The sequence below is a fragment of the Schistocerca gregaria genome, chromosome 2 (assembly GCF_023897955.1).
Source record: "Schistocerca gregaria isolate iqSchGreg1 chromosome 2, iqSchGreg1.2, whole genome shotgun sequence".
NCBI classification, from domain to species: Eukaryota; Metazoa; Arthropoda; class Insecta; order Orthoptera; family Acrididae; genus Schistocerca; species Schistocerca gregaria.
This window is the reverse complement of record NC_064921.1, coordinates 978114678-978136242: the sequence shown is the minus strand read 5'-3', so window position 1 is coordinate 978136242 and position 21565 is coordinate 978114678.

Genomic DNA, 21565 nt, shown 5'->3' with positions numbered 1-21565 from the left:
GTTTGAAGAAAATGGTGCAGCATCGCTTAGTGCATGACATTCATTCTAATGTGAACCAAAATCGATCAGTAATACTAATTTTAGCTTACTGGTCCCCTTAAAATACCGCGGCGCCTCGTTCTGCACCTGTAACACGTACAAGATCGAGAGGAAAGTCTGCGGTAGCGTCCCCTACGCGAGTTTCAAGCCGCGATAAACGACGGTGTTCCACGCGGCAACCCGATCCCAGCCGACCCCACCCGACACGGCACGACGAAGCTGCACGACACGGCGCTAATTTAACGCTCCATCAGCGGGTCGCGGCCGCAGATCATCTGCGCCAGATTATCCGCCGGCCAGGTGTTTAGCGCCAACGTTATTATAGCTCGTAATTACATTAGCACCGAGCTCGTACTTAATGCGTTGGCATATTTACTGCGGTGTGTAACTCGCTGCTATTTCAGGGAACTTTGCTCCAGGAAGAAGCGCGCACACCATTGTACACTTAGCACGCAATCAGAAGGACAAAGGACCTCAGTGGTGACGGCTTATTTCCTTGGGGATACCAGGATGAAAGAGGACCAGCATTTAGAAATTCCAACATTGAAAATGAATTCTCAGCTTGTAATAAAACGTTATGGCGAGATAAAATGCACTAACCGATCTTAAATAATATGAAGTGATTGATTGGTAAGTTAAAGACTTAAGACCTAGTAATCCACCACCAAATACCTATACAAAATTTACAAACGTTAACTTATACAGGCAAGGAAAGCGTTTTTGAAGAAGAGAAATTTGTTAACGTCGAGTATAGATTTAAGTGTCAGGGAGCCATTTCAGAAAGTATTTGTACGGAGTGTAGCCATGTATGGAAGTGAAACATGGACGATAAATAGTTTAGACAAGAAGAGAATAGAAGCTTTCGAAATGTGGTGCTACAGAAGAATGCTGAAGATTAGATTGGTAGATCACATAACTAATGAGGAAGTATTGAATAGGATTGGGCAGAAGAGAAGTTTGTGGCACAACTTGACCAGAAGAAGGGATCGGTTGGTAGGACATGTTCTGAGGCATCAAGGGATCACCAATTTAATATTGGAAGGCAGCGTGGAGGGTAAAAATCGTAGAGGGAGACCAAGAGATGAATACACTAAGCAGATTCAGAAGGATGTAGGTTGCAGTAGGTACTGGGAGATGAAGAAGCTTGCACAGGATAGAGAAGCATGGAGAGCTGCATCAAACCAGTCTCTGGACTGAAGACCACAACAACGACAACAACAACTTATACAGGGTGATTCACGAAGGAACGCAAATACGTTTATATGTTATTCTACAAGTGAAACTAAAGAAAAACATATAGACATAGGTCAGGAAATACTTAGTTACGGAGTTAAGGGCGATAAAAATTATGTCATAAATTTAGCAATTTCGCTAATACGAAGCCAGTGCAGAACTGAGCGAGGTTAAAGTAAAGCACGATTTCCACTTATTTTGTTATTGTCTGGTGAATCTATTAAAAATGTCCCAGACGTCTATCTGCAGTAGTTTTCCAGAACATCCCTAGAAGCAAAGAAGTAATTTTGTAAAATTTTTAATTTATTAACTAAATGGCCCAATTTGTTTTTTAAATTCCAGACAACTGCACGAAGTTTTCAACAGAAGTTGTAGAGAATTTAATTTAGGAAAAATTATGGCAATAACGTTAACTGAAGCTGTATGAATGTGCCAGATAATCTGCTTTTATTAATACCATAGCAAACATGAATTCACGTTAAACCGGAAAAAACAATGCTCAGTGTTAAAGAAGTTGTACAGTGTACATACAATATCACAAACGTTCACAATAAATGTTCAAAAATGCCTCCACCGGGTTCAATGCATTATCTGCACATGTATTTTGTTGCTCGTTTCAGTTTCTCAGGGTTGTTCTTAATTTCGTCTATTGCATTCATAATGCGAGCAAGTAATGCCTCACGTGTATTGACTTTGTCCTCATAAACTATGTCTTTCATCCATCACTATATACAAAGATCCATTGGTGATAAATCGGGCGATCTGTGTGACCACAGACGCGCGGCACCGTGACAAATCTATTTCTGGGGAAATGTTCATTTAAATGTGTAGTAACGGCGTTGGTAAATGTGGAGGCGCGCCGTCACGTTGAAAATATATTTGCAATCGCGTAGCAAGTGGAACATCTTAGAGCAAGTGGGGCATTTCTTCTTGAAGGAACTGTAAGTACGTCTTGCCAGTTACACATCCTGGGAAAATGAATGGTCCAACAAAGTGTGTGTTGATTATACCACACCTTACTTTTAAACGTTGGAAATTGCGTTGCACTGTTGCATGTGGGTTTGCTTCAGACTATACGTGCTCGTTATGTAAATTGTTTATACCATCTCGAGTAAACTGTGCCTCATCAGCAAATAAAATGTATTTGTGTAACTGCCGCTTAGTATTTAACCTGTTGCACAACTCTAAGCGAAGGGCATCATCTCCCGGATGTGAATGATGCACTTTTTATTTATAGTAAGGATACAGATTATTGTACTTCAGTGTACGCCATATCTTATTATGAAATGTCTAATCGGTGAGAGATACGTCGTGTACTGGTACCCGGGCTACGTTGAACACCATCCATAATATCCTCATCATCGTCTTCACATATCGAGCGCTCGTACTGATTATGAACGCTAGGTAGAGAACCTTTCTCCCGTAACTTCGACGTACTCCACAAATGGTTCATGCATTCGGAATCGTACGAGTTGGATAATGTACGCGACATTCGTCAACTGCAGGCGTAACATTACCAATACATTTGCCATAAATTAACACCATATGGGCGTATTCCTCTGTCGTAAATTTGAAAGGCGTCCCTATTTCATAAATAATCTACACACTACAACAGTTACTATGTGGTTTCATTACATACACTGTTGTTACTATGTTATTTCACTGAACAACACAGAAAACTAACTCGTTTCAAGGTTAGGGAACGATTGAAACAACTCACTAACGGTTGCCGACAATGACATAAACGTTTCTACGTTCTTAATGGAAAGTAAACAAATTTACTTGTATAATAATCTTTGCTTTTCTGTATGTTTTGAAAAACGATACACGTCTGGGACATATTTTATTAGATTCTCCAGACCAATGGCAACAAAATAAAGGGAAATCGTGCTTTTCTTTAACCTCGTACAGTTTTGCGGTGACGTCATATTAGCGAAGTTGCTGAATTTCAGGCAAAATCTGTTATTAGCCGTAACTCCGCAACTAAACATTTGCGTACCTATGTTTATACGAACTTGTTTCCTTAGTTTTACTTGTAGAATATCATATTAAATATTTGTGTATCTTCGGAATCACGGGGTATATACACGTTCTGTAATTACTATGATTATTATGGACTTCTTAAGAAGATAGGTAATAATAAACAATTATTTGTAGTTTGTGTGTGTAGTGTATGTTCTAAATATAATTTTTCCTGCTAGATCGATGTATGGTGTGTTTTCTTTACAACGTATTGTAATAGGTAAATCTTTGCTCTTGTTCAGTACGACTATGAAGTAGAAATTATGTATGTGTTGAGTTAGCATGGAAGTTGAATTTACCTGTATTGTGAAGTGAAATAACTAAAAATATGTCTTTTCGACATAAGAAACTCAACTAGTGTTCATATTACTTAAGAAATTGACGTAGAGCATCCCGTTGACCAATATATGAAATTGCATTTCAGAATCCAGCATGGACATGGATTACAAGCCTACAACTTTCGACATAACAACGAAGAACAATAACAGATGACTACTATGAAAACTGTTTATTTGAATTCTTTCATTGCTACGTCTTTCTACCGTGTGTCGCTATCTTGCTGTGCCAAGTGCTGTGAAATTGTGACCAGATGCCCTAATTTAAACGTACTTCAAAATTAATGAATCGACTCTGAGTTATAAGAGGGTGGTGATAGGTTGAAAGTGTAGACCAATGAACGCAGTGGGAAAATCCGAGATTAATTGTGTTACTCCCCTGGACTCTTATCTCATTTGATCTGTGAGTGCATGAATCAAGAAAAGAATGAATGGCAAAGTACTGTTATATACTTCTGTGAAGCGAACCGTATGTAGTTCATCTTTACTTATTTTGGATGCAATGTACGTTAAAACTCTCATGTTTAACTGCTCTCTCACATGTCTTCTTACCACACATTAGACTTGCATTATATAGAACTAGAGCCAGCTGTTACATTTGAGTGGCATTCTTTGGTTTTCAGCTATGAGTCTAGCTTCCATTTGTGACAGATAGTTTGACGACAACGTGTTCGTAGACGACCTGGAGATAGATCACAGAAATCTACGATTTTCAAACTCCTGGAACCACGCTTGCATAAACCAACGAGACTAATTTGGTAATTGTTGAAGAAAGTCCATATTTTTGCCGCTAGGTTGCAAGAAAAATAATCTTGTTGTCGTACCTTTCATGAACAAGGTAGGAAGTGGCATAATCCAGCAAGAGAACCCAAGACCCCACACTGCAGTCCATACCACAAATTGTTTGAGGCATATAGGGTTCCTTGGCTTACTTGCTTGTAGATCACTCATGGAGCTGGCTGAAATGGAGAGACATAGACTTTTACACCAGTCCCCAGTCAGTAATGTTCCTGAAATAACACAGCATGTTCATCAGTTACGGAAAGAGATTCGCGAAGATGAAATTTAGAGTCTTGTTTGCTTCCATGCCAAAATGAATACAAGAGTGTATTCGTACCTGTGAGAGTCACACCTCATAGTGATGTTCATGATGGTTAACAGTTCGTGAAGGATTGAAGCCATTTCATACCCGTTGTGTAATGAACATCTCCATGTTAGATAAGTATCGGACTGATACTTCATGGTAAAATATATTAAATTCCCGTTAGTCTATAATATTGCCGTTCATCAGATTCCTTTCAGACATAAACTTCCAGTTTAATTTTCGCATGCATGGATAAATTTTGCTTACATTACCCAAAATCACCTTACTACATTCCGGTTAAATTCACTTACGTTGAGCGATACGTTCTTTTTTTCATTAGTGTTTCAAGACAGAGTGACATCACCAAAAAGTCCAATTCAAAACAACCAGTTCTAGATACAGTTCACTGTCAAATTCAAGACAAGAATTTTATTTGTAAGGATACAGTCCCGCGGTAGTATTATCGAGTAAAAAGTTCTCCGGTTTCTAACAGCGTCAAGCAATTAAAGTTGGACGAGCTTTCAGCCAAGTATTCTTTGGCCACTGTCAAGTGGTATGACTGCCAGTGGGGTGCTCCTACGCCTCTTATATACACTAGCTGCCGGCTGTGACGTCACTGGTGCCTGCGGCATTGCCATGTACGGGCATATATTCGATGCGACCGTTTCAGTCGAGCGATCGCTGGATACTACGTCGCGCTGAGCTATAGGCTGTTAATTGCAGGTTGTTAATTAATGATTTTTATTTCAATGGCTTCTTTAATTCCACAATTCCAGAAGCGGTTTGCGTGAGCCATGACGGATGTTTCGTCAGATTTTATCCGGCGTCCGTTTTCTAATTCATGCTTAGCTAAAGCACATTTCTCGGTGTACCGCAGTCGATAAAACCTCTCATGCTACTTCCTGCGTTGTTCCACAGTGCTTACTGTTTGTTCGACATAAGACTGCGCACACTCGCAAGGTATCTTGTAGACTCCAGGTGTTCTGAGACCTGTCACGTCTTTAATTGATCTCAGTAATTGGCGGATTGTCGTCGGAGCTCTGAAGGTCGATTTGATCTTGTGTCGTTTCAGCTGGAGGCTTATCTTGCTCGACACTGAGCCACAGAAAGGCAAGAAAGCAAATTTCTTTTCTTGCTCCTCATCGGATGGTCTTGTTGTGGGTCTTGCATGAAATCGTTTATTTGGTGGACGTTATAGCCGTTGTTCCAGAAGACTTTGCGTAGGTGGCTCAGCTAATAGTGCAGGTGTTCAATGTCTGATATCACTGTTGCACGATGCACCAATGGTTGCAAAACAATGCCCTTCTGTGCCGGCTGATGGCAGATGGCGTGCAAGTACATATCGGTGTGCCTGGGCTTTCTATAGACGCTGTGGCTAAGGCATTCATTTCCTCTATGGAGGACGAGAAAGTCGAGGAAGGGCAATGCATCGTCTTTTTAATTACTTGACGTAGTTTGAAACAAGAGAACTGTTTCTTCAAGAGTTTAATTGTCAGATATAATAAATATTTTTTACTTAAGTTACTCTATTGATAAACAGCTGTTGAGTTTAGTGTTTCAAACGAAAAGAAGTTCTATTATCTTGTTCTGTTAGGTACGAGGAGCATTCAGTACGGAAAGCAACATATTTTTATTCTGAAAGCAGATTGGTTTTATTTAGGTCTCCAATACACCATATTACTTCCCACTATTTTGGCTACAAAACTCCATTTTTCAACACAATCTCCGTTCAATGCGACGGCTATACGTCACATTACTGAGAAGGCCTGTATGCCCTCGCGGTAACCCTATACCGTTCGACGTTGGAGCGAACGTCTTGCTGCATCAATGCCCTCCCCATCACCCAAGAACATCCTCCACTGGACCAGACAGACGGAAATCGGGAGGTGCGTGATCTGGGTTGTAAAGTGGATGAGGAAGAACAGTCCAATGAAGTTTTGTGAGCACCTGTCGGGTGCGCAGACTTGAGGTAGTCCTTGAGTTGTCATGGAGAAGCAGTTCTTTGGCACGTTTATGGCAACGAACACGCTGAAGTCGCTTCTTCAAGTTCCTGAGGGTAGCACACAGGAGGTAGAACAGGTTTTCCCAATGATTCACCGCGCTTTTGTTCACAGCTGGGCCTACTCAGACATTCTGCAAGCGCATATATCTAAGATGCTCTGATTTTCTGCCACATATACTATTTTGGAGGCTGTGTATAGCGCCTTCGTCCATCGCAACTTCATGAAACGATAGGGACTGAAGCGCGAATATTCCACCCTGTCCCACAACAAATTCCACATTTTTTCAACATAAGTTGGAAGAGAAAAAAAAACCATTGCTTTTCTTATTGAACGCCCATAGTAGAACCTTATTAAATTTCGAGTATGTGCTGAAAAATACTGCATCTGAACATTCTATGTGAAAAGTCTTAGAGCTTCTTAAGTAAAACATATGTTAATAACGTTATACATCTTTATTATTTATGCCTACATATTAATTTTTCATCACAGTCACCCTGACAACGAACACATTTCTCCCAATTAGAGACCAGTTTGTTAAGATCGTCACCGTAGAATATTTGACTTTGTTGATGGAACCACAACCTCACCTCTACTTGTACCACTTCAACACAAAGTTCTCAAAGGTGTTGTTTATGTTTTAGAAACAGATGAAAATCTCATGGAGCCAAGTCGCGACTGAATGATGGGTAGCGAATGTGAATGAATCAAGGAGTCGGTTTGTTGCAGATGTTACAGGGCCTTGTGTGTGGTCTTTCATTGTCAGTCGGCCGCTGTGACAGAGCGGTTCTAGGCGCTTCAGTCCGGAACCGCGCTGCTGCTGCGGTCGCAGGTTCGAATCCTGCCTCGGGCATGGATGTGTGTGATGTCCTTAGGTTAGTTAGGTTTAATCAGTCTTGGGGACTGGTGACCTCAGATGTTAAGTCCCATTAAGAACCATTTGAACCATTTTCTTGTTGTCATGCAGAAGAAGAGTCTGCTCCATGTACGGAAGAACTCTTCGAATCCGAAACTCGATTACAGCACGGTGTTACTCACGTACCAGCACACCCGGTTGTTATAATTACAGTGGCACTTCCCACAGAGGACCAGTGTGGGTTGAAAACATCGCTTGGTAGCAGAGCACATTACTTTCGAGCAGTTGTTGCAAAGCTCCTATGTCTGCTTAGTAACGTGCTCCTAAAATAGCGGAAAACCTCTCTAAATTATTTTATGAGCATAACACACAACGGAACGGACGTGGCATAATGTACCACTAAAGAATCATCCATAACATACTTGAAAATGGCCTAAAACCGAAATTGTACAATCGTACATGAAATAAAGAGAATGGCATCCGAAGGCATCACGAAATCATTCAAAAAAGTATCTTCAGGTTATCAGATTTTTAACATCAATCGCCGCTGAGAAGGGTGGTGCGATAGAAGTTATGTTCTAGAGTGAACCACGCCGTATCCCGATGTACTGGGAGCTAAACGTACCCTTGATGAGGTACGTGTGTAGCAAAGAGTCTTAGAATACCATTCATGAATAGTAATAAAAAAATTGTGCGAATAGTTCTCTGTTCTGAGAGTTCTGTAGAAATTTAATTATGTATATAAATAATAACAATTTCTTGTGGCTCAGTGGTCTCGTGTAAGCCTTTCTAATTGTAGGGAAGCAGCCAACTCCCGCCATATAGAATTCAAATGCCTTCCATTGTTTGCCAGCCTAGTCCGCTGTAACTAGTTATGACATCACGAATGTTGCACAATACCTTAAAAGTAAAGTAAATAATCGGAGAAGTTAATAGCATGTCAGGAATGATGCTAAAATGATAATGTGTTAAGTTTCAAAAAATCAGATGTGTGTGAAATCTTATGGGACTTAACTACTAAGGTCATCAGCCCCTAAGCTTACACACTACTTAACCTAAATTATCCTAAGGACAATCACACAAACCCATGCCCGAGGGAGGACTCGAACCTCCGCCGGGACCAGCCGCACAGTACATGACTGCAGCGCCTTAGACCGTGTTAAGTTTCAGTTTAGATACTTTAACAGTTTTCGAACTTTGGACACTTTACATAAAAATTATCGGCGCAACAGGAAGGAGCTAGAAACTTCAAAATTTGTATTTGGATTCCTTTTTTCATTGTAATTTAATGGAAACAGCATGCTAGATCTCACAAAGTAATATTTTGGTTTAAATTCATTATTTTCTGCTTTTGTGTCCTAAGAGTGAGGAAAAAGATGGATTAAGTAAGTGATCAGATAAAGCTAGGATATTTAGATTTACGCAGAATGGAGATATGCTATAATAACAAAGATGTGAGAAGTTTCCAAAAAGTAGCTATAAAACTATAGATGTAGTGTCTCTCCAAAGGGTAGGTTCAGAGCTCATCTAATGCTTGCAGTGCAACTAAAATAATTATCTCGCCAAAAGTATTTAACCTAGCCACATTAGAATTTTATTATAGATACTTACCTATCGGCTGATAGCACAATTAAATTGAGAGCTTCATTGGCCTTTAGTGAATGAAGCAGTTAATTACACTCCTGGAAATTGAAATAAGAACACCGTGAATTCATTGTCCCAGGAAGGGGAAACTTTATTGACACATTCCTGGGGTCAGGTACATCACATGATCACACTGACAGAACCACAGGCACATAGACACAGGCAACAGAGCATGCACAATGTCGGCACTAGTACAGTGTATATCCACCTTTCGCAGCAATGCAGGCTGCTATTCTCCCATGGAGACGATCGTAGAGATGCTGGATGTAGTCCTGTGGAACGGCTTGCCATGCCATTTCCACCTGCTGCCTCAGTTGGACCAGCGTTCATGCTGGATGTGCAGACCGCGTGAGACGACACTTCATCCAGTCCCAAACATGCTCAATGGGGGACAGATCCGGAGATCTTGCTGGCCAGGGTAGTTGACTTACACCTTCTAGAGCACGTTGGGTGGCACGGGATACATGCGGACGTGCATTGTCCTGTTGGAACAGCAAGTTCCCTTGCCGATCTAGGAATGGTAGAACGATGGGTTCGATGACGGTTTGGATGTACCGTGCACTATTTAGTGTTCCCTCGACGATCACCAGAGGTGTACGGCCAGTGTAGGAGATCGCTCCCCACACCATGATGCCGGGTGTTGGCCATGTGTGCCTCGGTCGTATGCAGTCCTGATTGTGGCGCTCACCTGCACGGCGCCAAACACGCATACGACCATCATTGGCACCAAGGCAGAAGCGACTCTCATCGCTGAAGACGACACGTCTCCATTCGTCCCTCCATTCACGCCTGTCGCGACACCACTGGCGGCGGGCTGCACGATGTTGGGGCGTGAGCGGAAGACGGCCTAACGGTGTGCGGGACCATAGCCCAGCTTCATGGAGACGGTTGCGAATGGTCCTCGCCGATACCCCAGGAGCAACAGTGTCCCTAATTTGCTGGGAAGTGGCGGTGCGGTTCCCTACGGCACTGCGTAGGATCCTACGGTCTTGGCGTGCATCCGTGCGTCGCTGTGGTCCGGTCCCAGATCGACGGGCACGTGCACCTTCCGCCGACCACTGGCGACAACATCGATGTACTGTGGAGACCTCACGCCCCACGTGTTGAGCAATTCGGCGGTACGTCCACCCGGCCTCCCGCATGCCCACTATACGCCCTCGCTCAAAGTCCGTCAACTGCACATACGGTTCACGTCCACGCTGTCGCGGCATGCTACCAGTATTAAAGACTGCGATGGAGCTCCGTATGCCACGGCAAACTGGCTGACACTGACGGCGGCGGTGCACAAATGCTGCGCAGCTAGCGCCATTCGACGGCCAACACCGCGGTTCCTGGTGTGTCCGCTGTGCCGTGCGTGTGATCATTGCTTGTACAGCCCTCTCGCAGTGTCCGGAGCAAGTATGGTGGTTGTGACACACCGGTGTCAATGTGTTCTTTTTTCCATTTCCAGGAGTGTATTTAATAATGCTTTACTAGTCCGAGCGGCTGATCAGGAAGGCAAATTGTCGGCTGCGCGTTTTACGGTCCGCACCACGGCTATATAAATAAGATCGCTGCGAGTTAGGCCAGGCCGGTGGCCAGTGTGGCCGATTGGTTCTAGGCGCTTCAGTTTGGAACCACGCGACCGCTACGCTTTCAGGTTCGATTCCTGCCTCGGGCTTGGATGTGTGTGTGATGTCCTTGGGTTAGTTAGGTTTAAGTAGTTCTAAGTTCTAGGGAACTGATGACCTAAGATGTTAAGTCCCATAGTGCTGAGAGCCATTTGAACCATTTTTTACGCCAGGCCCCAGTTATCTTCTAGATTCGTTTCAGCTTGCACTCCGTGTCGGAAGCCGCTTCGCGTCTGTGCAGTTTCAAGGAACAGCCTTGGATGCTGTATTACGTAACTTGGTATGCACCTAACAATGAATTCGCATTGGGCTAAAGTGTTAATTGCGGAACGACTCCAGTGATTTATTCTCAGTTTTCATAGGTCGTATTTTCACGTGTAGCCTCAGGTCAGACCTTCTACCATTACTAGCATGGCATTTGATGAGTATTAACATAAAATTTTGGCGATCATTCACTTTGAACATTTACATCGATAACGGTTATTGAACAGTTTCGTTACCTAGGGATAATAGGATCCGTGCAATAGACTCTGAACAGCTCTGATAGTACAATACCTGATAGTAGCATTGTTTAGTTAAATACTTATTTGAAACTTTACGCTTTATCGTTTTCAGAACATACTGAAAATTCTTATAGTAAACTGCATTTTCTATGAATTCCGGACATCATCCTAAATCCTCAGTGTAATAAACTTCAGTGATCAATAACTTTATTTCTCCATCAGAGTGGACACAGTGAACTTTAATTACAGGCATCACGGGTTTGCTAATCATTTTCTGGTTGCCAATCACGAAAGAGAGCCTGTGTTGAGAACGGCAACAATAGAAATAAATTTTCCACCCGCCGCCCCATATAATGGACGAAACTTCGGCGATTTGCGTGTCCCTAATCTATCCCAGTTACCCAAACGCGGAAAGAGGACCTCAAGTTTGACGTGTAAGCCAACTCCTGACTTCGTTGAGATGTGGACCCTAGGTCCGATCGACACTCGACCCCACTACCTTTCGGTTTACAGCGTAGACCAGCAGGTCCGACATGGATACGTTCAGAAGCATCATCTAGGAGTTTTGATGAATGAGTCTGCGAATATCAAAATGTGTGACATGTATTTAAGTACCTTTTCGTTGCATTGACGTATAAGCTCAAAGTTTTCACATCCCCAAGGTATCGTAGACTTTAATACGTGACATGTATTTCTAGTTGATACCTCTACCCTTTCCTGAGACAGGATAGACAGACACACTCAATACAAAGTGATCCTGTTCGAGTGCCGTTTTTACAGATTCGGGTAAGTAACCCTAAAAACGATAAAACTGAAGCTATTAGTTGAGTTGATCGTTGCATTGTATTGGTGAACGACGAGCCAGGCCAAGCTACTCTAATGTTGTTTTTTTTTGTCCTATAACTGAATTTGGTAGAAGTTAGTTAGGAACTACTAAGGCGCTTTATGTGTAAATGATATTCTTGGAATGTATGAAGATTTCGTGATTGTAACTGTGTTCTTCTGACTTGTAGCCTGTGTTTAGTGAAGTGATTTCCTTTACAGCGGTTGTTTAACAAATTTTAGCATTGAGCGTTTGTGCTTAAATCAGTTTTGGTATAGATTTTCGAAAAGTGACGAATAGTTGTTACCATGAAAACGCTACAAACTCTGCGATGATTGAAACTACTATCAGTGGTGATGTCACGTTACTGCCTTGCAACCCCACGCAATTAGGTGACAACATTTCTGTCAGGGCTACAACAACTATCAATCATTGCATTTCTCAGGAGATTTATTTTAGTCCACTTCAGCTCTCTCTTGCACCTTGATCGATTTTATTTTAGAATATTTGCGCGTCCATGCTTTGGAAAGAGGAAAAGTGAACAGACGTACTAACACCGATTACAACGTTCATTGTAATATTCACCTCCAGATACACAGACGGACACAACTGCGTCAGTCTGAGGCTCCTTGTCACGGTTCGCATGGCTGTCCCCGTCGGAGGTTCGAGTCCTCCCTCGGGCATGGATGTGTGTGTGTGTTGTCCTTAGCGTAAGCTAGATTAAGTAGTGTGTAAGCTTAGGGACCGATGACCTCAGCAGTTTCGTACCATAGGCTCTTACCACAAATCTCCAAATTTTGCCACAACTGTAGCAGCTTGGGAACGGAACCGCTGGAACACTGCTCCCCAGTGGAGTTGCAGAAACCTTCACTTGCGGTGATATGGATCTGCTGGGTGTGCGTTTCAGCAAATCATCTTTCCCGTGGAGAGATACTTTTGTGTAACTAATAGGACTGTCTTCCACGGTCACTAGAGATGTTAGCTGTCACAGTTGCAAAAATTAGGTGCTTCAGAGAGGTATGTGATATTAAAAATCTTAATATATTAAAGAATAAAATTCCCTGTTTCCTGAAGCTCTCAAAACGAATTGCTCCACGCGTGCTGTGGTAACAATAATACAGTTCTCTGAAACTGGAATGTGGAGGACAGATATCAGTCATTAGGTATGAAAATTTAGGATGTGTTTGGTTACATTATTCGTTAATTACAGGCTTAAATATGCAAAATTATATTTCTTGGGGGTGAATTGGAACACGCTGTGAGCGTACAAAAAGAAGATTGGGCCAGCAGGCTATCGAAGATATAGCGAGACAATCTCCCAGAAAGCTGTTGTTGAAGTGCAGGTGCATAAAATATCTCTCAGGAATACCTAGTGCTCTCTCAAGGATATTAAATAATAAAAATCCTTTGAAAATAGGTGGAGAAACTGTCTTGATGGTAAGAATCCGACGCTTATTTAAATGTTCAGAATGGCGTCAGCCAATTACGACTAGTGAGGTTAGAGATATTGTGAAGCACCACTTGGACCGAAATGGAAGATTAGAAGAGTGGTTTGAAAACGATAAGCCTGGATATGGGTCAGTAAAAAATCTGCTCTCATATAATAAGGATCTTTCTGTACGTTTCAGTAAAAATGTAAAGCTCAGATGACAGAGAAGTTATAGCACACAATTTCAAAAATTTGGAGGAGACTATGAGAGGTGTTCCAATTAGTTACATGGTCAACTACGAGGAGATCAACTTCTCCGACGATCTTGGTGCTGTCAGAGTGTTGGACAAGAGCAGATGTCAACATCCACACAGAATCATAGACCCATCCATAATAAGTAAGCCTGTGATGAAGGTGAAAACAGCTGCTTTCCGATGAGGAAGAATGACATTTAAAACTCCTGGAAACATTGGCATCTTGTAAATTAATGTGTGGTATTAAGTAATGAATGTTGAGGTTTGTTTTGTGTAACATTATTGACTTAATAAAGTTTTTGTGAGTTCAGATTTTGAATGTTTAATAAAAACTGTTTGTAATTAAAAATAGTAATTGGTATTGCTTAATATTAAGCTGAGGTGAAATGCTGCTAGATATGTTTAATGTGTTGTAATTCACTTCCCCACTTGTTTTAAATGTAATTATTGTTCAAAGTCTAGGATGTTCGAAATCATTTCAGCTGCTGTGGTGAGTCTGAACACAGTTTAGATAAAAATATTAAGAAAGGGTTCTTGCAGAGAATTTTCAGCCTTACAACTCATTGATAAAAGAAGACTTGGAGATGCCATATTTAACATCTCAAAGTTGTAGTACAATATTTAGACAAGAATTTTCACTAATAACTTCATTTTCTGTGCCAATTCACCTAAAGTTACGGAACAGAGCGAGTCGTGTTGTCACTCTTCGCGGAAGGGTATCCATCTTTGTCCTTAACGTTGCGGAAGTGAGGTGGTCGGCGGCTAACAGCACTCCCTGTGGCAGCTGGCAGCACTATCAGCGAATGATACTATGGCGCGCTGACGCACGTGTTGCGCAAACATTAATTAGTCGCGGTTGTGTGAGCGCCATTGGGACTTGACTGCTGAGTTCTGGAAGGCTCCCAAGCGAGTAGTTTGTCTGTGTTGTGGCTGCCCCGCGAAACATTTTTGTTCTTTAATGGCCGTACGGACTGTGGGTGGACTGCCAGTGGTACAATATTCCGTTCTTCAGCCAAGAACGTTCTTAAAAATATAACAGAGGAAGAATAGGAGGACTGCTTTTGGTTTTAAATTAAAAGATTAAAAACAGACAGATAAAAAGGACGAAAAAGGTTTTAAAAACACAGTTGCAACTTGGTGAGATTCTCCTATGAGAAAGCACGGAAGCACTGCAGTGTCAAAATCTGAAGCACCTGCACCGGGTGAAAAGCACTGAGAGAAGAGAGGACATATTCCATATGGCCGAGGTGTGGGTAAAGAGGTAGGAGTATGTTAGGTAGAAAAACTATGGAGTTGACAGGCAGTTTAGGTGGATGGTGAGAATTAACACGGCGGGAAAGACGTAGAGTGAGGAGTAGTTGGTGTGTGGTTTTAGTGTAGAAGTTAAAAGAGGAAAAGGATGGGGATGGATGGAAAGGGAAAAGGGGAGAGGAGACCTGATGTGGAGTGGGAAAGGTATTTTAATGAATAAAAAAATTAATAAGATGTGGTTATATTACTTTAAGGCGTCCCTCACAGAAACTGAAAGAAACATTAGATAAAAGTTTTAGAATGGGCTCTTGTACACACACTGTTAACGTCTTTGTCCTTTCTGGATAAATGTTGGTGCCGATGGGCTTAAAAATAATGGAGATCGTCTTTTATCTCTGTATGTCGTAGTGCTTCAGATCCCGTGAGTTAATTGGGGTCTGCCCACATCTTGTGTTGTTTCTGTGTAGCCTGGATTTAGCGATCGGATGTGATTTCCCGTTCCACCGTGCAGCGAATTATGTACACAAATAAGTTTTCCTTCTTAGTTTCACAGAGAAATAACAACGTTGCCACTTATATTTTCCAGACAGTCATTTTTATTTCTGAGGACTGTTATGTCTGCTCGATACAACCAGCTCGCTCAGCCACAGGTACAAAGAGCTAATATATATAAAAAAAAACTGAATGTAGTTTACTTGGAACTTTCATCTGCTATTTTACAGATGTTATGTCTGGTTCGTTTTACTCCGTACAGTTTACCACAATTAAGTACACTCCTGGAAATGGAAAAAAGAACACATTGACACCGGTGAGTCAGACCCACCATACTTGCTCCGGACACTGCGAGAAGGCTGTAAAAGCAATGATCACACGCACGGCACAGCGGACACGCCAGGAACCGCGGTGTTGGCCGTCGAATGGCGCTAGCTGCGCAGCATTTGTGCACCGCCGCCGTCAGTGTCAGACAGTTTGCCGTGGCATACGGAGCTCCATCGCAGTCTTTAACACTGGTAGCATGCCGCGACAGCGTGGACGTGAACCGTATGTGCAGTTGACGGACTTTGAGCGAGGGCGTATAGTGGGCATGCGGGAGGCCGGGTGGACGTACCGCCGAATTGCTCAACACGTGGGGCGTGAGGTCTCCACAGTACATCGATGTTGTCGCCAGTGGTCGGCGGAAGGTGCACGTGCCCGTCGACCTGGGACCGGACCGCAGCGACGCACGGATGCACGCCAAGACCGTAGGATCCTACGCAGTGCCGTAGGGGACCGCACCGCCACTTCCCAGCCAATTAGGGACACTGTTGTTCCTGGGGTATCGGCGAGGACCATGCGCAACCGTCTCCATGAAGCTGGGCTACGGTCCCGCACACCGTTAGGCCGTCTTCCGCTCACGCCCCAACATCGTGCAGCCCGCCTCCAGTGGTGTCGCGACAGGCGTGAATGGAGGGACGAATGGAGACGTGTTGTCTTCAGCGATGAGAGTCGCTTCTGCCTTGGTGCCAATGATGGTCGTATGCGTGTTTGGCGCCGTGCAGGTGAGCGCCACAATCAGGACTGCATACGACCGAGGCACACAGGGCCGACACCCGGTATCATGGTGTGGGGAGCGATCTCCTACACTGGCCGTACACCTCTGGTGATCGTCGAGGGGACACTGAATAGTGCACGGTACATCCAAACCGTCATCGAACCCATCTTTCCACCATTCCTAGACCGGCAAGGGAACTTGCTGTTTCAACAGGACAATGCGCGTCCTCATGAATCCCGTGCCACCCAACGTGCTCTAGAAGGTGTAAGTCAACTACCCTGGCCAGCAAGATCTCCGGATCTGTCCCCCATTGAGCATGTTTGGGACTGGATGAAGTGTCGTCTCACGCGGTGTGCACGTCCAGCACGAACGCTGGTCCAACTGAGGCGCCAGGTGGAAATGGCATGGCAAGCCGTTCCACAGGACTACATCCAGCATCTCTATGATCGTCTCCATGGGAGAATAGCAGCCTGCATTGCTGCGAAAGGTGGATATACACTGTACTAGTGCCGACATTGTGCATGCTCTGTTGCCTGTGTCTATGTGCCTGTGGTTCTGTCAGTGTGATCATGTGATGTATCTGACCCCAGGAATGTGTCAATAAAGTTTCCCCTTCCTTGGACAATGAATTCACGGTGTTCTTATTTCAATTTCCAGGAGTGTATATCGTAAAAATAAAAGGAAAAAAAATACGATGGTTTCGTTTTTCGTACTGTTGAGATAAATCACACTTGGGAAGAGTTAAAGTTGGTTGGAAGAATAAATACCAGAGTGGATATCATTGTCTGGTAGAGGGAGTTAGTTGACGTTGGGTTGGGAAATGATAGAGAGAGTGTTTAGGGATAAGGACGGAGTGATGTCTTTGTAAAGGCTTCCCAGCACACCAGGGTTCGTGATCAGAGGGGAGACAATGGGGTTATTGGAATCTAGTATTCGGATTGTTCAGAAGACGCAGAGGTGTTCGATGTGGGTGAACAGAGTGGGAATGTGATGAGATGGTAGGGCGTCCATATGCGGAATGTAAACGGATGTGGAAAGAGAGGCGAAGTGCGTAGCGTTCAAGGGTCTGGAGAGGTGGAGGTCCATGCAATATTTGCATATCAGGGTTTTCTAGATGCAGTAATGTAATGCTGCAGTATTGCTATCTGCCTCTTGGGCACCAATTATTAGTTGGATAACAGCCCAAAATGTATCTACATCTACATACATACTCCACAATCCACCATACGGTGCGTGGCGGCGGGTACCTCGTACCACAACTAGAAGCTTCTCTCCCTGTTTCACTCCCAACAAAACGAGGGAAAAATGACTGCCTATATCCCTCTGTACGAGCCCTAATCTCTCTTATCTTATCTTTGTGGTCTTTCTGCGAAATGTAAGTTGGCGGCAGTAAAATTGTACTGCAGTCAGCCTCAAATGATGGTTCTCTAAATTTCTTCAGTCGCGATTCACGAAAAGAACGCCTCCTTTCCTCTAGAGACTCCCACCCGAGTTCCTGAAGCATTTCCGTAACACTCGCGTGATGATCAAACCTACCAGTAACAAATCTAGTAGCCCGCCTCTGAATTGCGTCTATGTCCTCCCTCAATCCGCCCTGATAGGGATCCCAAGTACTCAAGAATAGGTCGTATTAGTTTTTAATAAGCGGTCTCCTTTACAGATGAACCACATCTTCCCAAAATTCTACTAATGAACCGAAGACGACTATCTGCCTTCCCCACAACTGCCATTACATGCTTGTCCCACTTCATATCGCTTTGCAATGTTACGCCCAAATATTTAATCGACGTGACTGTATCAAGTGCTACACTACTAATGGAGTATTCAAACATTACAGGATTCTTTTCCCTATCCATCTGCATTAATTTACATTTATCTATATTTAGAGTTAGCTTCCATTCTTTACACCAATCACAAATCCTGTCCAAGTCATCTTGAATCCTCCTACAGTCACTCAACGACGACACCTTTCCGTACACCACAGCATCATCAGCAAACAGCCGCACATTGCTATCCACCCTATCCAAAAGATCATTCATGTAGATAGAAAACAACAGCGAACCTACTACACTTCCCTGGAGCACTCCAGATGATACCCTCACCTCCGATGAACACTCACCATCGAGGACAAAGTACTGGGTTCTATTACTTAAGAAGTCTTCGAGCCACTCACATATTTCGGAATCAATCCCATAAGCTCGTACCTTAGTTAGGAATCTGCAGTGGGGCATCGAGTCAAACGCTTTCCGGAAGTCAAGGAATATGGCACACGTCTGATACCCTTCATCTATGGTTCGCAAGATATCATGCGAAAAAAGGGCGAGTTGCGTCTCGCAGGAGCGATGCTTTCTAAAGCCGAGCTGATGCATGGACATCAACTTCTCTGTCTCAAGGGAATTCATTACTTGCGAACTGAGAATATTTTCGAGAATCCTGCAACAAACCGATGTTAAGGATATTGGTCTGTAATTTTGAGGGTCTGTCCTTCTACCTTTCTTATATATAGGCGTCACCTGCGCTTTTTTCCAGTCGCTCGGGACCTTACGTTGGGCAAGAGATTCGCGATAAATGCAAGCTAAGTAAGGAGCCAGTGCAGTAGAGTACTCTTTGTAAAACCGAATTGGAATCCCATCAGGACCTGGTGATGTATTTATTTTTAACCCATTCAGCTGTTTCACAACCCCAGGGATGTCTATCGCTATCTCCTCCATACGGGAACCTGTACGAGACTCAAACCGCGGTACGATCCTCCTGCGTGAAAAATTTCTCAAATGCTAAATTTAAAATTTCAGCTTTCGTTTTGCTGTCTTCCGTTGCCAGGCCAGACTGATCAGTGAGTGACTGGATGGAAGCCTTCGACCAGCTTACCGATTTTACGTAGGATCAGAATTTCCTTGGGTTTTCAGCAAGATATTTTGCTAAGGTATGACGGTGGTAGTGGTTGAATGCTTCGCGTATCTCCTCTTTTTACAGCACCACGAATCTCTACTAACTTTTGCCTGTCCTCATTCTCCCGATCTTTCTTGTACCGCGAGTGCAAATGCCTTTGCTTCCTGAGCATTCTCCGAATTGCGCTTTTAAACCACGGTGGGTCTTTTCCGTCCGTAACCCACTTTTTCGGCACATACTTGTCCAATGCGTGATTCACAATATGTTTAAAATTTGCCCATAATTCTTCCACGTGCATCGTACCGGAAGTAAATGACGTCGATTCATTTACTAAGTGGGATGCTAACAACTGCTTATCGGCTCTTTCTAGTAAGAATACTCTCCTACCCTTCTTGACCGACTTTTTAACTTTCGTTACCATGGTCGTAATGACAACATCATGATCAGTAATCCCTGTCTCAACACTGACACCGTCGATGAGGTCTGGCCTGTCCGTGGCTATCAGATCTAAAATATTTCCATTACCCGTTGGCTGTCGATTTAGCTGCTCAAGACAGTTTTCGGGTAATATGTTCAAAAGTAATTCACACGACGGCTTGTCTGTACCACCTGTAATGAAGCCATAGACATCTCAGTCTATACTAGGTAGGTTAAAGTCGCCTCCGGGTACTTCTGCGATACAGAATGTAGACTCCCTTTGAATGATTCTAGAACTGTCACGGTGGAACCTGGTGGCCGGTAATAACACCCCACAATTAACTTTATTTCTCCTAGCCCTGTAAAACGTGCCCAGATAACTTCACAATCACACTCTACTTCGACCTCAGTAGACACAATATTTTTGTCCACTGCAATGAAGACACCACCTCCTACGGTGTCTAATCTGTCTTTCCGATACAGGTTCAAACCCTCACTAAATATTTCAAAACTTCCTATCTCAGGGTTCAGCCAGGTCTCAGTCCCGAGAACAATTTGCGCGCCACACGCTTCCTGGAGGGCAGTAAATTCAGGAACTTGATTCCGAACACTCTGAAAATTTACTGCTGATGTCTTGATAGCTGAAGTGTCTTTACACTGAGCGCATCCAGATTTCCCTGTCTGCACGTCGACTGGTGAGTGTTCATCAGGACACCTCGCACTTCTATCTTGATAAACAACGAACATCTTGGTGGGACCATTTCATGAGTCGAATGATTCAAAGAAATTAGCGAAGTTATGACCAGAGCGCAATTTCAGAGCGAGGATAATCGTGTTCTGGTAGATGCGTCACGTGACAGTCTTCTTCGTACGTCATTGTATTCATTCCGTCAGGGTATCGGCGCGTGAAGAAAGAAGAACATCGAAGGAACAGTGAACGCAATTCCGTAGATGGAGGTCGGGTCATGAAACCAGAGTAGGAGCTCGTCGGAGCCGGGTCACGCTAGCTCGGCTTGAGAGGAATTGGCTATCGCCGGGGGAAAACAGTGGAGGCAAACAAGCGAGCGCAAACACGGAGGAGCGGACAGCGGCGTGGGCGGCGCCGGCCTCCAGGGAGGACAGGGGCGGCGGTGGGCGGCGGGCGGTGGTGGACGACACACACACACACACACACTCGGGTCTGAGCTTCCGGGCTCTTCCCTGCCCCAGTACCTCAGCCAGTCGGCCTTTCGCAGCGACCAGTACCTTGATTACAAATGTAGGCTTCCATAAATTGTAAACACATACATCTGCACCTACATCTACGTCTACATGTGTACTCCGCAAGCCACCTTGCGGTGTGTGGTGTAGCGTACTTTGCACGTTGGTGATGTTGTTGTTGTGGTCTTCAGTCCTGAGACTGGTTTGATGCAGCTCCGCTTTCCTTGCCATTGCCAGTCTACATTTTATATCCTCTCTGCTTCGACCATCATGTGTTATTTTGCTCCCCAAATAGGAAAACTCCTTTACTACTTTAAGTGTTTCATTTCCTAATCTAATTCCCTCAGCATCACCCGACTTAATTCGACTACATTCCATTATCCTCGTTTTGCTTTTGTTGATGACCATCTTATACAGTCCTTTCGAGACACTGTCCATTCCGTTC